General features: G+C 39.7%; 2 protein-coding genes and 1 pseudogene across 19 annotated transcripts in view; 1 reads left to right on the top strand and 2 right to left on the bottom strand.

Moving 5' to 3' along the window:
• NDUFC1 (NADH:ubiquinone oxidoreductase subunit C1) overlaps positions 1-17,462 on the bottom strand; it is an 829,703-nt gene that overhangs the window by 136,478 nt on the left and 675,763 nt on the right. The window contains exon 1 of one of the 18 annotated variants that reach the window (XM_050790274.1): positions 15,524-15,541. The exons of the other annotated variants lie outside the window; for them this stretch is intronic. The gene's annotated coding sequence lies outside the window, so the exon portion shown is untranslated. Of the gene's footprint in view, positions 1-15,523; positions 15,542-17,462 lie in introns of those variants that run through there. 18 annotated transcript variants of the gene reach the window in all.
• Positions 1-17,462, top strand: part of RAB33B (RAB33B, member RAS oncogene family) — a 312,558-nt gene that overhangs the window by 257,193 nt on the left and 37,903 nt on the right. The window lies entirely within an intron of this gene.
• Positions 5,839-8,425, bottom strand: LOC126954391 (glucose-fructose oxidoreductase domain-containing protein 2-like; annotated as a pseudogene).

Here is a 17,462-nt window from a genome sequence, read left to right as displayed (position 1 = left end):
TTCAAAATATCCATAATACAGTACAGTCCAAAATTACAAAGCATACAAAAAAAAAAAAACAAAAAAAAAAAACCAGGAAAATCTCAATTCATATAGGGAAAAAAAGGACAATGCTGAGATAACACAGATAACACAGATTATAAAATTATCTGATGAAGGTTTTAAAGCAACTATTAATATTTGTTAGGAGACTATTCTTCATAGGTCTTTTACATTTCTACATGTGTTCTAGGCAAAGGCATTAACAACTTTTTCTCTGAACTATCTTTTTTAGCTGTTTGTATAGCAAACATCCTTGGAAGATAGAATGTCTTCCTTTGGGAACAAGGACAGATGTTTTTTCCTTCCAGGATTAAAAAGAAGATAATGTCTCTCTCCAGGACAAGGCTGGGCAGGTTTGCTGGCCCTTTATCAAAGACTGGTGTTTCCCACAGAGTTCTTCTATAACAAATCCCACAACATATATAGGTAGCAACAGGCCTAGGAACTGAGGCTCAGAAAACTGGGTTAAATGGTGATACTCTGCCTCCTGCTACTCGTGTGGGTAATAAACTGTCCTTTATCTCTGACCCAGAGTCTCGTGTCTTCTGTCACTATTCATGAAATTGTGGCAGCCTAACTTGTTAACTTGCAAGTAAGGTAAAATCTCAGACCCTCCGAAGTTCTTGACTTTGTTATAACAATTCTCCTACAAGCAATCACAAGCATTTTTTAAGCCAATATAAAAAACAGAAAGTATCAGCAAAGAAATAGAAGACATAAAGAAGAATCAAATGGTTATTTCAGAACTGAAAAATACAATAGCCAACATTTAAAAAAAAATTCACTAGAATGGTTTCAATAGCAAGGTAAACATGACAGAGTCAATGAACTTGTAAATAGATCAATAAAAATTAACCAATCTTAACAGCAGAGAGAAAAAAGATTTGAAAAAACAATGAGTAGAATCTCAGAGACCTCTCGGATACTGACAAAATGCGCTGAAAAATTTAGAATAATGGAAGAAAAGGTCTCAAATTTGGCAAAAGACAAATCTACAGATTCAAGAAGTTCAACAAACCCCAAACAGGATGAACACATAAATTTATACCCAAACACATCATAATCAAAATGCTGAAAAATGAAGACACAGAAAAAAACCTTGGAAGCAGCTAGAGAAATTGAAAGTACTACCTACACACAAACAATGTGAATCACAGCAAATCTCTCAGCAGGATCCACGCAAACCACAGAAGTGATACAATAATTTTAAAGCTCTGAAAGTGTCAACACAGAATACCACATCTAGTGAAAATATTCTTCAGGAATTGAGATGAAATAACGGCATTCTCATATGAAGGCAAACTACAAGAATTCATTTCTAGCAGAGCTGTTCTAAAAGAATTGCTAAAGAAAATTCTTCAGACAAAGGGAAATGATACCAGAAGGAAACCTGAAACATCAGGAATGAATGAAGAGCACCAGAAATGGTAAATATCTGTGTAAAAACAGTAGTCTATTCTCCTATTCTCCTTTTTTTAAAAAACTTATACTTTAAGTTCTGGGATACATGTGCAGAACGTGCAGGTTTGTTACATAGGTATACACATGCCATGGTGGTTTGCTGCACCCATCAACCCGTCATCTACATTGTTTCTCCTAATGCTATCCCTCCCCTAGTCCCCCATCCCCCAACAGGCCCCGATGTGTGATGTTCCCCTTCCCGTGTCCATACATTCTCATTGTTCAGCTCCCACTTATGAGTGAGAACATGTAGTGTTTGGTTTTCTGTTCCTGTGTTAGTTTGCTGAGAATGATGGTTTCCATCTTCATCCATGTCCCTGCAAAGGACATGAACTCATCCTTTTTTATGGCTGCATAGCATTCCATGGTGTATATGTGCCACATTTTCTTTATCCAGTCTATCACTGACGGGTACTAAGTTCTTTAAAAATATATTTGATGGTTGAAAATAAAAACTGTACCATTGTCTGATGGGGTTTTCAACATATGTAGATGTAATTCATGACAACTCTAACGTAAGGGGTAGAGGATAAGTGGACCTGTATGGTAGTAAGGTTTCTACATTCTACTTAAAATTGGGGGAAAAGACATTCTAAGCAGATTCAAAAAGCTAAATATGTATATTTGCATTATGTGAAACTCATTTTTGCCTCAAGGTCTTTTCAGTTGCTTTTCCTTTTGTCTGAAAAAATGTTCCCCTCAACTAATGTCTCCCTCAACTAATTCATGTGTCCGCATAAATGGCACCTCTTCAAGGAAGCCTTCCCTTAACCACCCTCATAAAATAACCACCTCTTCCCATCAGATTCTACCTTTATATTTGATTTTATTTTCTTCATTCATTTATCATTATCCAAAACTTGACATTTTTGTTAATTTATCTTCCCACTAGCATGCAGGTGATGGTCTCCCTGTTCACTTCTGTATTCCCAGGTCCTAGACCAACGCACTGGTTTTTGTTTGCTTAACCTATCAAGAACTGAGAGAGCTGCATAGAAATTTGCCACCTCCTGTAGTTCTAAGATTTTTTGCTGTATATAGCTTAAGTCCATTTTATTAGTTACAAACCGGATTAGAATTATTCTGTTTTACTGGTGAATTCAACCTTTTATCAGTAGGTAATGACCTTTTTATTCTAATAATCTTTTTTGTCTTAAAATCTTTTTTCTGATATTAATATATGTATGTGAATTCTTTGTATTAAGATCTGCCTAGTATATGTTTTTCTATCTCTTCTACTGTTTTGCCTGTATGTTTTCAGATTCTTGTATATGTCATACAGCTAGATTTTTCTTTTCAGTCTGACAAACTCTGTCTTTTAATTGGTAAATGTCATACATTTATGTTTATTGTGATTCTTGATATTGTTGGATTTGTTTATACACCTTACTTGTTTGTTTATATTTGCCTTGCTTTCTCTGAGCTACTATTTTTATAGCCCCAATGTTTTTGTTTTTGTTTTTGTTTTTTTTGAGATGGAGTCTCGCTCTGTCGCCCAGGCTGGAGTGCAGTGGCGCGATCTCCACTCACTGCAAGCTCTGCCTCCCAGGTTCATGCCATTCTCCTGCCTCAGCCTCCCCAGTAGCTGGGACTACAGGCACCCGCCACCACGCCTGGCTGATTTTTTGTATTTTTAGTAGAGACAGGGTTTCACCATGTTAGCCAGGATGGTCTCGATCTCCTGACCTCGTAATCTGCCTGCCTCGACCTCCCAAAGTGCTGGGATCACAGGCGTAAGCCACTGCGCCCGGCCTGTTTTTGCATTTTTAAAAAACTGATTTTATGGTTAGATTTTTAAAATTCCATTTATTCCTTTTTTTACAACTGTCCCTGCACTTTATAAGTGTCTAACTTAACAAAATGTAAAGGCAAACATATCTTAACCTTCCTTCCAAACGAAGCAATGATCTTGGAATAATTTTAATTACATTGACCCCTCCCCAAATGCCTACATGCTATTGTTATTGAAGGCATTAGTTCAAAACTTCACAAATCAGACCTCATTTTTCTAGACTGATTAATGTTTGGACTGACAAGCTTGTTCACCATTTTATTCACTCACCATTCTGTTTTGTACTTCAGACCATTCTTCTATGATAATTTCCTTTTTTAAAGCTCTGATTTAACAAAGCGCTTATATTCCAGGTTTGGTTCTAAGTGCTTTATTTTATATTAGTTCATTTAATCCTCATAACAATTCCATGAAGTAAATACAATTATTGTCAAAATTTTACAAGTGAGAAAAAACAAAAACAAAAACCTGAAGCACAGAGGTGTTAACTAACTTTTCCAGTGTTCCACAGCTAGCAAATGGTAGACCAGGGATTCACACCTATGGAGTCTCCAAAGTGCATATTCTTAACTCCTGTAAAATACTATCTCTCAACTACAGCCACACATCACTTAATGACGGGATACATTCTGAGAAAGGTGAAATGTGTCCTTAAGTGATTTCATCATTGTGCAAACCACAGAGTGTACTTACACAAACCTAGATGGTATAGCCTACTACACATGGCATAGCCTACTGCTCCTAGGCTACAAACCTGTATAGCATATTACTGTACTGAATAGGCAACTGTAATACAAGAGTAAGTATTTATATCTAAACATAAAAAAGGTCCAGTAAAAATACGGTATTACAGGCTGAGTATCCCTAATCCTAAATGCTTAGGACAAGAAAATTTTGGTTTTGAATTTTTTTTTTATTTTGGAATATTTGCATGATACTTGGTGTTGAGCATCCCTAACCTGAAAATCCAAAGAAATGCTCCAAAGAACATTTCCTTTGAGTATCATGTTGGCACTCAAAAAGTTTCGAATTTTGAAGTATTTTGGATTTTGGATTGTTGGATTAGCAATACTCAGCCAATATAATCTTACGGGACCACCATTGTATACGTGGTCTATTATAGATCAAAACTTTGTCAGGCCGGGCGCGGTGGCTCAAGCCTGTAATCCCAGCACTTTGGGAGGCCGAGACGGGCGGATCACGAGGTCAGGAGATCCAGACCATCCTGGCTAACACGGTGAAACTCCGTCTCTACTAAAAAATACAAAAAACTAGCCGGGCGAGGTGGTGGGCGCCTGTAGTCCCAGCTACTCGGGAGGCTGAGGCAGGAGAATGGCGGGAACCCGGGAGGCGGAGCTTGCAGTGAGCTGAGATCCGGCCACAGCACTCCAGCCTGGGCGACAGAGCGAGACTCAGTCTCAAAAAAAAAAAAAAAAAAAAAAAAAAAAACTTTGTCATGCAGTGCATGACTATGTGTCATTTAGGAGTTTCATGCATATCTCTGAGCTAAACTCTCAATTATCACTTATCTTTAAATGTCTCTATTTCACTCTTGTTCTTAAAAGGTAGTCTGGGCAAGTACATAATTCTAGTTGACCATTATCTTTCGGCACTTGAAAGATATTATTCCATTAACTTCTGGTTTCCATTGATGCTGATAATAAATTCACTGTTATTTTCACTGCTGTTCTTTTGCAACTGATCTGCCCTTTCTAGCTGCTTGTAAGATCTTATGAGTTCTGCCATTTCTTTATACAATATGTCATATATTTCTGTTTATGTATCCTGCTTTCATTATGCTGTGATTCCTAGATCTGTTAATTAATTTTTTTTCATCATTTTTGCAAAAATCACAGCACTATTTATCTAAATGATACCTCTCATTAGGACATTTCCTACCAGTGGGAGGTAAAGGGCAGGGATTGACTAGTAAGGGGCATCAGGGAACTTTCTGAAGAGCAGTATTTTTTTTTTTTTTTTTGATAGTTTGTGTTACACAGGTGTATGCACTTGTAAAAACTGACCAAATGTTGCACTTAAGATCTGTGCATTTTATTATATGCACATTTTAAATACAAAAAAGCTATAAAACAATATTGAATACTAATGATGAACATAGTAAAATGTTTAGTGGTGATGTCTACAACTTACTCTGAAATGCATACAAAATAGGATTGATGGATGGATAAGTGGATACCTATATGGTATAGTAAATATAACAAAATGTTCTAGAATTAATTGGTAAATGTAAAAGTTCACTCTATAATGCTTTCAACTTTTCTGTATGTTTGAACAATTTCACAAAATATTGGGGGGCAGGGAATATTGCCTCTTCTTTTTTCCTCCTTTTCTTTCTGAGATTTCAATTAGTCATATGTGTGACTTTCTTATCCAAGCTTCCATCTCTTAATATTGTTTTCATATTTTTACTTCCTTGTCTCTCCTTAGTATACTCTGGGTAATTTTAAAAGATATCTTCTCATTTATTTTTTAAGAGACAAGGTCTCACTCTGTCGCCCAAGCTGGAATAATCATAGCACTCTGGCATAATCATAGCACTCTGAAGCCTCAAACTCCTGGGTTCAAGTCATGCTCTGCTTTAGCCTTTTGATAAGCTAGGACTACAGGCATGTACTACCATGCCCAGCTAATTTTTAAATTTTTTTGGTAGAGACAGGGTCTCACCATGTTGTCCAGGTTGGTCTCGAACTCCTAGCCTCAAGTGATCGTCTTACCTTGGCCTCCCAAAGTGCTGGGATTATAGGCATGAGCCACCGCAGTGGCTTCATTTATTCTCTCTTCATCTGTATCAAATTTGCTCTTTAACCTTTCCATTGAGCTTTGTTATTCTAACAATTATATTTTATATTTCTAGAGCATCTCCCCATCTCCCACCTACCTTCCAACTTGTCTGTTCATTCCTGGTAATCTCTTGCTCATCTTTATAACATCCTTTACCTTTTAAAACATTTGGAACACAGAAATTCTATACTTTTCATATCTGTCAATTCCACTACCTATAGTCCTTGGAGTTGTACATCTATTGAAGGTTATTTCTGCAGACACTCATAGCAGTTTGGCTTTTCGGTATATTTTTCTCTGTGTGCTACAGCTTGAATAGCTTCTATTGCTATGCTTCAAGGTCACCAATTTTTCTTCTACATTAAATTTGCTTTAAACTCCTACAGTGATTTAAATTTTTTTCAGATATTACATAAGTCTAAAAATTACATTTGTTTTTCATATCTTCAACTTTATGTTCATGTTTTCTTGTAAATTCTTAGTTATATTAGTAATAGCTGTTTTAATGGCTTTTTTTTTCCTGCTAATTCCATGATCGCTGTCATTTCTGATCCTGTTTCTATTGACTGATTTTTCTTCTGGTATGGATCACATTTTGTTGAATCTTCATGTGTCTAGTAATTTTTTATTGTATAGTGGTAACTGTTACATTGCTTAGTATCTTGATGTTGTGAGGTTGTTTCCTTCTTTTACACAGTGTTGAATCCTGTTTTGGCAGGCAGTTTTTTTTTTTTTTGGAAACAGAAGTCATTCCTGGTGACATGCTGGATGCCACAGATGGTGGCATTCTGCCTCATGTATGTCTTGAGCAGTGTGTGCACCTTCTCAGCTTTCCAGAAGGTCGGGTGGGTCAGTAGGTCCATGATGTAGGTCCCCATTGTGTCAGGTCCCTGCTGCCCATGAGCTCGTCACAGATCCAGCTATGGCTGGGGCTCAGCAGGCTACCTGAGTAGATGCAGGTGTCGCAGATCATCACCACTCCTGTGTAGTGCTTCGAAATTGGTTGGTTCACGTGCACACAAAGGCAGGCAGGAAATGCAGCACGTTCCCCACCAGGCTCATCAGCTGCAGGCAGTAGCACAAGGCCATCACCATCCAAAAGGCATCCACTGATGTTGCTGTGTTCTTGCAAACCACATTCTTCCCAATACCCTAATGGACTGTGTATTAGTCCATTCTCACACTGCTATAAAGAAATACCCGAGACTGGGTTATTTATTTTTTCAAGATGGAGTCTCGCTCTGTCGCCCAGGCTGGAGTGCAGTGGCATGATCTCGGCTCACTGCAACCTCTGCCTCCCTAGTTCAAGCGGTTCTCCTGCCTCAGCCTCCCAAGTAGCTGGGACTACAGGTGTGCGCCACCACGCCTGGCTAATTTTTGTATTTTTAGAAGAGATGGGGTTTCACTATTATTAGTCAGGCTGGTCTTGAACTCCTGACCTCGTGATCCACCCGCCTCGGCCTCCCAAAGTGCTGGGATTACAGGCATGAGCCACCGCACCTGGCCCAAGACTGGGTAATTTATAAAGGAAAGAAGTTTAATTGACTCACAGTTCCACGTGGCTGGGGAGGGCTCAGGAAACTTACAATCATGGCCAGAAGGTGAAGGGGAAGCAAGGACCTTCTTCACTTGGTGGCAGGAGAGAGAAGTGCAAGCAGGGGAAATGCCAGAAGCTTATAAAACCATCAGATCTCATGAGAATTTACTATCATGAGAGCAGCATGGGAGAAACAGCCCCTATGATCCAATCACCTCCTACTGGGTCCCTCCTTCCACACATGTGGATTATGGGGATTATCATTCAAGGTGACATGTGGGTGGGGACAGGGACCCAAACCATATCATACCAAGATGGATTCTGTTCACACAGGCTCAGGAGGGGAACTCATCTGGCCAGCTTGCAGCAGAAACAATCGTAGACACAGACAATAAATCTAGAGCCTTGACATATATCTGCTGGGTGAGTGGAGGGGAGATGCTGATGCACACCAGATCCATATCTTGGTGCAGCAAGATGTCATTGGTCCGGCTGACACAGAAGCAGCAAGCTGCTTTGCCTCCTCCTCAGTCTTTCCCCAAAGGGTCTCACCAGTGAACCCTTCTGCCCTCAGCAGCGAAAGCAGAACCCGGGGGGAGCTGCCAGTCCCAAACAGGCCCACGCCTGAAGGCATCTTCATCCTGGTCTCTCTCTTCACCAATTCATCTCCTCACAAGAACCTTCTGCATGGCTATGACCTTCCCAATGTTCTGGTCAAATATGGCTTCTGGCACACTGGCATCACCCACCCTGTATTGCACTGGAGACCATGGGTCCGGATGGGTCTCCATGGCCACCCATCTGCCTTCAGGGAGGCTGGTGGGGATGCGAGAGCCCGGAATCCAGCGTGCCACCACCGGTAATATGCAGCCTGGTTTCTAAAGAATGGGAAGCTGTGGAAAGGGTGCTACTTATTTTTGTATGTTGATTTGTATCCTGCAACTTTACGGGATTTATCAGTTCTAATACTTTTCTTGTGGCGTATTTAGGTTTTTCCAAACGTAAAATCATATTGTCAGCAAACAACAATAATTTGACTTCTTCCTTTCCAATTTGGATGCCTTTTCTTTCTCTTGTGTGATTGCTCTATCTAGGATATACAGTACTGTGCTGAATAACAGTGGTCACAGTGGGCATCCACGTTGTGTTCCAGATCTTAGAAGAAAGCCTTTCAGTTTTTCCCCATTCAATATGACACCAGCTATGGGTCTGTCATATATGGCATTTATTATGTTACGATCCTTCTATACCCAGTTATTTGAGGGTTTTTATCATGAAGGGATGTTGAATTTTATAAAATGATTTTTCAGCATCAATCGAAATGACCATATGGTTTTGTCCTTCATTCTGTTGATGTGATGTTATCATATTATCACACTGGCTGATTTGCATTTGTTGAAACACCCTTGCATCCCAGGGATAAATCCCACTTGATCATGATAAATGATCTTTTTAATGTGTTGTTGAATATGGTTTCCTAGTATTTTATTGAGGACTTTTGCAAAAATGTTCATCAGGGATATTGGCCTGTAGTTTTCTTTTTTTGATTCATCTTTGTCTGATTCTGCTATCAGAGTAATACTGGCCTCATAGAATGAGTTTGGGAGTATTCCCTCCTCCTCTATTTTTTGGAATACTTTGAGAAGGATTGGTAATAGTTCTTCTTTAAATCTTTGGTAAAATTCGGCAGTGAAGCCATCAGGTCCCAGGTTTTTTTTGTTTTTTTTTTTCTGAGGCAGAGTCTCTGTCGCCCAGGCTGGAGTGCAGGGCCTGATGTCAGCTCACTGCAACGTCCCCCTCCTGGGTTCAAGCAATTCTCCTGCCTCAGCCTCCCAAGTAGCTGGGATTACAGGTGCCCGCCACCACACCTCGCTAATTTTTTGTGTTTTTAGTAGAGATGGGGTTTCACCATGTTGGCCAGGCTGGTCTCGAACTCCTGACTTCAGGTGATCAACCCGCCTCCACCTCCCAAAGTGTTGGGATTACAGGCGTGGGCCACTGCACCCAGCTTGATCAATTCATTTTTATTGTTCTACTTAAGATATGAGTCATTTACACAACACAATTACAGTTATAATATTCTGTATTTTTCTGTGTATTTACTGTTACAGTGAGATTTTTACCTTCAGATGATTTCTTATTGCTTGTTTAACATCATTTTCTATCAAATTGAACTCCTTTTGGCATTTCTTGTAAGAAAGGTCTAGTGTTGATGAAATCCCTCAGCTTTTGTCTGTCTGGAAAAGTATTTCTCCTTCATGTTTGAAGGACATTTTTGCTAGATATACTATTTGAGGGTAAAAGTTTTTTCCTTCAGCATTTGAAATATGTCATGCCATTCTCTTCTGGCCTATAAGGTTTCCACTCAAAAGTCTGTTGCCAGACCTACTGGAGTTCCATTGTATGTGGTTGTTTGTTTTTCTTTGAGACAGTCTCACTCTGTCACCCAGACTGTGGTAGAGTGGCACGATCTTGGCTCACTGCAACCTTTGTTTCCCATGTTCAAATGATTCTCATGCCTCAGCCTCCTGAGTAGCTGGAATTATAGGCACACACCACCATGCCTGGCTAATTTTTGTATTTTTTAGGAGAGACAGGGTTTTGCCATGTTGGCCACGCTGGTCTTGAACTCCTGACCTCAAGCAATCCACTTGGTCTCAGCCTCCCAAAGTGCTCAATTACAGGTGTCAGCCACCATTCCTGGCCTCCATTGTATGTTGTTTCTTTTCTCTTGCTGCTTTTAGGATCCCTTTTTTATTCTTGACCTTTGGGAGTTTGATTATTAAATGCCATGAGGTAGTCTTCTTTGGGTTAAATGGGCTTAGTGTTCTATAACCATCTTGTACTTGAATATTGATTTTTTTTTTTTTTGAGACAGAGTCTCACTCTGTCGCCCAGGCTGAAGTGCAGTGGCGTGAGCTCAGCTCACTGCAACCTCTGCCTCCCGGGTTTAAGCGATTCTCCTGCCTCAGCCTCCCGAATAGTTGGGATTACAGGTGCACGCCACCACACCTGGCTAATTTTTGTATTTTTAGTAGAGACGGGGTTTCACCATGTTGGCCAGGCTGGTCTTGAACTCCTGAGCTTGGGCAATCTGCCTGCCTTGGCCTCCCAAAGTGCTGGGATTACAGGCATGAACCACCACGCCCGGCCTGAATATTGGTATCTTTTTGAAGTTTGGGCTGGTGTCTCACTATGTCACATGTCCCCCAAATCCACTGGTTCCAAGCCCAGCACAGCATTAGAACTTTCTAGGCCAGGTGCAGTGGCTCACGCCTGTACTCCCAGCACTTTGGGAGGGCGAGGCAGGTAGATCACAAGGTCAGGAGTCCAACACCAGCCTGACCAAGATGGTGCAACCCCATCTCTACTAAAAATACAAAAATTAACTGGGTGTGGTGGTGGGCACTTGTAATCCCAGCTACTCTGGAGGCTGAGGCAGAGAACTGCTTGAACCCAGGAGGTGGAGGTTGCAGTGAGCCGAGATCGTGCCACTGCACTCCAGCCCGGGTGACAGAGCAAGACTCTATTTCAAAAATAAAAAATAGAAACAAACAAACAAAAAACTTTCTAGGAGGTGCAGTCCTTGTAGTCTAGACTGTCTTTCAGGTTTATTTAGAACTGTAGGGCATGTTAGCCCATGGTGGCAAAGCTTGCTGAAACTCATGTTCCGACCTCTGGGATGGGCAAATTCCTTCTGGCTAGGGCTGGTCTAAATGCTCACTCTGGGGGTGCTGGCTGAGTTCTGCCCAGTGTTGTTCTCAACTGCAACAGGGGAGCACTAAATTCCAACACAGTCCCACAATCACCGCGCTCTCCCTCCTTCAAGTGCAGAGTCTCTCTGTGTGCCACGTGGCCACTGCCGGGGGCTGGGGGAGGGGAGGTGTTAGCAATTCAAGACTGTCTTTCCTACCCTCCTCAGTGCCTCTTTCAGTCACATGAAGTTAAAACCAGGTACTACGAGTGCTCACCTGACTTTTGGTTCTTATGAAGGTGCTTTTTAATATAGAAAGTGGTTAAATTTGGTGTCCCTGTCAGGAGACACCTCCACAATTGGAGGCTTCCATTTAGCTGTCTTGCTTTGCCTCCTCCATTTTTGTTGTTTTTTTAGACAGACTCTCACCCCGGTTGGAGTGCAGTGGCACAAAAGTGGCTCACTGCAGTCTCGACCTCTGGGACTCAAGTGATTCTCCCACCTCAGCCTCCTGAGTAGTTGGGACTACATGCGTGCACCACCGTGCTCAACTGATTTGTGTTTTTAATTTTTTTGTAGAGATGATGTCTTACTATGTTGCCCAAGCTGGTCTCAATGTCCTGGGCTCAAGGGATCCTCTGGCCTCAGCCTCCCAAAAGTACTTGGATTACAGGCATGACCTGTTACTGTTTATGAACTGTGTGCTCTTTACAATTTTCTCTTTGCAAGAATTTATTCTTTAACCCACAATTACTACAACCACTGTCAGTCATAGATTTGCCAGAAATTAGGTAAATATTTTACTTGTTTTTATTAATCTTTCTTAAATGTACATGTAGCTTGCATTTATTTCAGTGTTTAAAGCTGGAGATGTTTTGGGTCTTTCTTTAGGACTTTGATGATGTTTTTGTGACCAAAAACATGCTGTAGGAACTTAATTCTTGTTTATAGAAATTAGTTTTTTTTTTTTTTTTTTTTTTTTTTTTTTTGAGACAGAGTCTTCCTCTGTTGGCCAGGCTAGAGCACAGTGGCTTAACCTCAGTTCACTGCAATCTCTACCTCCTGGGCTCAAGTGATCCTTCTACCTTCTACCTCAGCCTCCCAAGCAGCTAGGACTACAGGCTTTCTTTTTTTTTTTTTTGGTAGAGGTGAGTCTCACTCTATTGCCCAGGCTGGTCTTGAGCTCCTGAGCTCAAGTGAACCTCCCATCTTATCCTCCCAAAGGGCTGGGATTACAGGTGTGAGGCAGTGTGCCTGGCAAGCCTATGGCAAAATTGGCTTCCTGATATACCATTTTACTTAAAGCGACAGTTTCCAAGTACCTATTAACATTAAGTGATGACTTAAACTCTATAATCATTTAACTATACTGCTGAATTCCGTATGCAAGTTACCTTTCAGAGGATTTTTGCATCAGTCTTCATAAGGGATATTGGTCGGTAGTTTTCCTGTAGTACCTTTACTAGCCTTGGTATTAGGTTAAGGCAGGCCTCATAGAATGTGTTAAGAGTATGCTCTCATCTTCAATTTTTGGGAAGTCTGAAATGATTGATGCAGTTCTTCTTTAAATGCTTGGGAGAATTCATCAGTGAAGCCATCAGGTTTAGGGCTTTTCTTTGACATGAGACGTTTGATTACTGATTGAATCTCTTTAGTAGTTACAAATCTACTCATATTTTTTATTTCTTCATGGTTTAGCCGGGTAAGTTTAGTGTTTCTAGGAATTTCTCCATTTCACTGGGGTTATCCAATTTGTTAGCACACAATTGCTGATTGTACTCCCCTATAACCCTTTTCATTTCTGTGGAAATGGTAGTAATGTCCTCATTTTCATTTCTGATTTGTCTCCTTTGTCATGAGTAGATCTAGCTAAAGATCTGCAAAGTTTTTTGATTTTTGAATAACCAACTTTTGGTTTCATTTTGATTTTTCTGTATTATTTTTCTAGTCTCTATTTCATTTATATCTATTCTAATCTTTACTACTTCCTTTCTACTGCTAGCTCTGGGTTTAGTTTGCTCTTCCTTTTCAGTTCCTTAAATTGGAAAGTCAGATTGGTGATTTGATATTTGTCTTATTTTTAAAAATTATTTTTAATTTTGCTTTCTTCAGAACACACTCTTATTTTTTAATGTAAGAATTTATAGCTAGAAACTTTCCTCTTGGCACTGCTTTTGCTGTGTCTCCTAAGTTTTGGTATGCTGTGTTTTCATTTTCACTTGTCTTTATACGTATTTTATTATTTGTCTTGTGGTTTCTTTTTTGATCTAATGGTTAAGAGTGTGTTAATTTCCACGATTTTTAAAATTTTCCAGTTTTCTTTTTGTTTTTGATTTCTAACTTCATCCCATTGCGGTCAAAGAAGATACTTTGCTGTCTTTTAAAATCAATTCAGACTTCATTTATGACCTCTCTTGGAATTTATCCTATGTATACTTGAGAAGAATGTGTATTTCATTGTTGGGTGGACTGTTCTGTGTATGTTAGATCTATTTGGTTTATTGTGGTTTATTGTGGTTTATTGTGTTGTGAACGTCCTCTATTTCCTTGCTTAGATTTTGATGGTTCTATCCACTATTGAGATTGGGATATTAAAGTCTCCAACTATTAATATAGAACTGTACTTTTCCCTTCAATTCTGTCAATTTTTGTTTCATATATGTTGATGGTTTGTCATTAGGAGCATAAATGTTTACAACTGTTATACCTTCGTGCTGTATTGAACCTTTTATGTTTTTTATTTTTCTAAGACAGGATTGTGCTCTGTCACCCAGGCTGAAGTGCAGTGGTGTGATCACAGCTCACTGCAGCCTCCAATGCTTTGGCTCAAGCTATGATTCTGCCTCAGCCTCCTAAGTAGCTGAGACTACAGCCACGTGCTTCCATGCTCAGCTAATTTTTAAATTTTCTGTAGAGACAGGGTTTCCTATGTTGCCCAGGGTGTCTCCAACTCCTGGTCTTAAGGCACCCTCATACCTTGGTCTCCCAAAGTGCTGAGATTACAAATGCATGAGCCAATGTACTCATCCTGAACCGTTTTTTAGTATATAATGTCCTTCTTTGTCATTAGTAACCTTTTTCGCTTTGAAGTGTATTTTGTTGGATACTAGTATCGCCATCCTTAATATTTGGTTATTAGTTTCATCGAATATCCTTTCCTGTCCTTTCAGTTTCAACCTGTTTTTGTCTATGGATCTTAAGTCTCTTACAGACAGCATATACAGTCATGTATCATTTATGTATGGGTACATATTCTTAGAAATGCATTGTTATGCAATTTCATCATCATGTAAATATCACAGAAACAAACCTAGATGGTATGGTATAGCCTATTGCTCCTAGGCTACAAAGCTGTACGGCATGTTACCATATTAAATACCGTAGGCAGCTGTAACCCAATGGTGTTTGTATATCTAAACATAGAAAATACATAGTAAAAATATGGTATTATAATCTTACCATTATATTACCATCCTATGTGCATTCCATCATTGACTGAAATGTTATGTGGCACGGGAGTCTTGAATCATGGTTTTTTAAACCCATTCTTCTAATCTCTGTCTTTTCATTGAAGTTTAACCCATTTACATTTAAAATAATTACTGATGAGGGAATTCTGTCATTTTGCTATTTTCTATATATTGCAGCTTTATTTTGTTCCTCATTTCTCATCTGTCTTCTTTTGTGTTTAGTTGATTTTTGTAATGAAACTTAACTTCCTTTCTTATTTTCTTTTAGCTATTTTCTTTGCGTTATCATCGGATTACATTTAACATTCTAAATAAGGAAGCTTCTAACATAAATTTATAGCAGCTTAATTTGAAAAACATACAAAAACTGCTCCTTAACTGCCCTGTCCCCCACCCCTTTCAGCTGCTGATATCACATAATTACATCTCTATACAACGTGTGTCCACAACAAACTAAATATATTAGTCCTTTAAATTAAGTAGAAAATAAAATGTGGAGTTACCTGTTGCGAAAATGTTTTCTGGGTACATGACCACAAAGTGCATTGTAGGATGCAGTGACCTAAAAATGCATACCAGTGCTAAAATAACTGCTGCTGTCTGCAATATCCCTCCTCCCCTTAGGAATGTTGACCAGACTCTACAAAACCCAAACAGTTCCTGTAAGCGGAGAGTAAACAGATTAAGAAAACAACCAGATGGCTTAACACACCATCAGTGACTTCCCCCGGCCTCTCCATTCCCTCTTCATGATATAAAAGACTAGATAGGCATGCGCTATAAGCACTGAAATCTACGTTGTCTTGCTGCTGCCCGAGGCTGCCTTGTAAATTTCCCCTGAATAAATCTTTGACTACCTGCCAACCTGGAATCATCTGCCTCTTTCTTTGGTCTGATGGCAAATCAGTAATTTGCCTCCACTTGTAGAGGGCAGTTCTCAGTCCTGGCAGGGAGTTTTCCCAACAAAACTAAAGTTACAATAATACTAGCTTTTGGACTAATCATTGGTTTTTGTTAATGTATTGGTCTCAAGTCATGTTGTAAACAAAAAGTGGAGTTACATACCATTGTTACAATAATACTTTTATAATTTCCCATGTATTTACCTTTACTTATCTTTATTTCTTTATACAGGTTCAGTTACTGTCTAGTGTCCTTTCAACTTGCAGGACTCCATTTAGCATTTCTTGTAGGGCAGGTCTTGTGGTAATGAACTCCCTCAACTTTTGTTTATCTGGAAAGTCTTACCTTCTACTTCAATTTCGAAGGACAGGTTTTGCCAGATATGCGATTTTTTTTTTTTTTTTTTTGAGACGGAGTCTCGCTCTGTCGCCCAGGCTGGAGTGCAGTGGCAGGATCTCAGCTCACTGCAAGCTCCACCTCCCGGGTTCACGCCATTCTCCTGCCTCAGCCTCCCGAGCAGCTGGGACTACAGGCACCTGCCACCTCGCCCGGCTAGTATTTTTGTATTTTTTAGTAGAGACGGTGTTTCACCAGGTTAGCCAGGATGGTCTCGATCTCCTAACCTTGTGATCCGCCCGTCTCGGCCTCCCAAAGTGCTGGGATTACAGGCTTGAGCCACCGCGCCCGGCTTTTTTTTTTTTTTTTGACACGGAGTCTCACACTGTTGCCCAGGCTGGAGGGCAGTGGCACGATCTCAGCTCACTGCAAGCTCCACCTCCTGGATTCACGCCATTCTCCTGGAGTAGCTGGGACAACAGGTGCCCGCCACCATGCCCGACTAATTTTTTGTATTTTTAGTAGAGATAGGGTTTCACTGTACTAACCAGGATGGTCTGGATCTCCTGACCTTGTGATCCACCCGCCTCGGCCTCCCAAAGTGCTGGGATTACAGGCATGAGCCACCGTGCCCTGCCAGATATGGGATTCTTGATTGACAGATTAATTTTTTCTTTTACCACTTTGACTATATTAGCTCATTGTCTTCTGGCCTCCAAAGTTTTTGATAAGAAATCTGCTGATAATCTTATTGAGGATCATTTGTATGTGAAGAGTCATTTATCTTTTGCTGCTTTCAAAATTCTCTTTTGATAGTTTGATTATAATGTATCTCAGTATGGGTTTCTTTGAGTTCATCCTACTTGAAGTTTATTGAACTTCTTAGATATTTATATTCATGTTTTTCATCAAATATGGGAAGTTGTTGGTCATCATTTCTTCAAATACTCTCACCAGACTTTTCTCTCTCTTCTCCTGTAATTATCACAATGTGTATGTTGATCTGCTTGAGGTATCCCACAAGTTCCTTAGGCTCCTTTCACATGTCTTCAATCTCTTTTCTTTCTGTTCCTCAGACTCAATAATTTCCGTTATCCTTTCTTCAAGTTTTCTGATTCTTTCTTCTTACTGTTTAATGTGCCTTTGAATCCCTCTTGTGAATTTTTCATTTCAGTTATTGTACTTTTTCACTCCAGAATTTCTTTTTGGTTTCTTTTAGGTTTTCTATCTGTTTTTGATATTTCCATTTTGTTCATACGTAATTTTCTTGACTTTAAATTCCTTTTGTTTTTTTGAGTCTCTTTAGTTTTCATTTGAATGGGTTAAACTTTCCTGTTTCTTTGTATCCTTTGTGATATTTTTGTTGAAAACCAGACATTAGAATTTACTAATGTGTTAACTCTGGAAATTAGATTCTTCCTCTTC

This window comes from Macaca thibetana, chromosome 5, assembly GCF_024542745.1.
Source record: "Macaca thibetana thibetana isolate TM-01 chromosome 5, ASM2454274v1, whole genome shotgun sequence".
Taxonomy (NCBI): domain Eukaryota; kingdom Metazoa; phylum Chordata; class Mammalia; order Primates; family Cercopithecidae; genus Macaca; species Macaca thibetana.
Note: the sequence above shows the minus strand (reverse complement) of the source record. Positions and strands in the feature narration are given on the sequence as shown.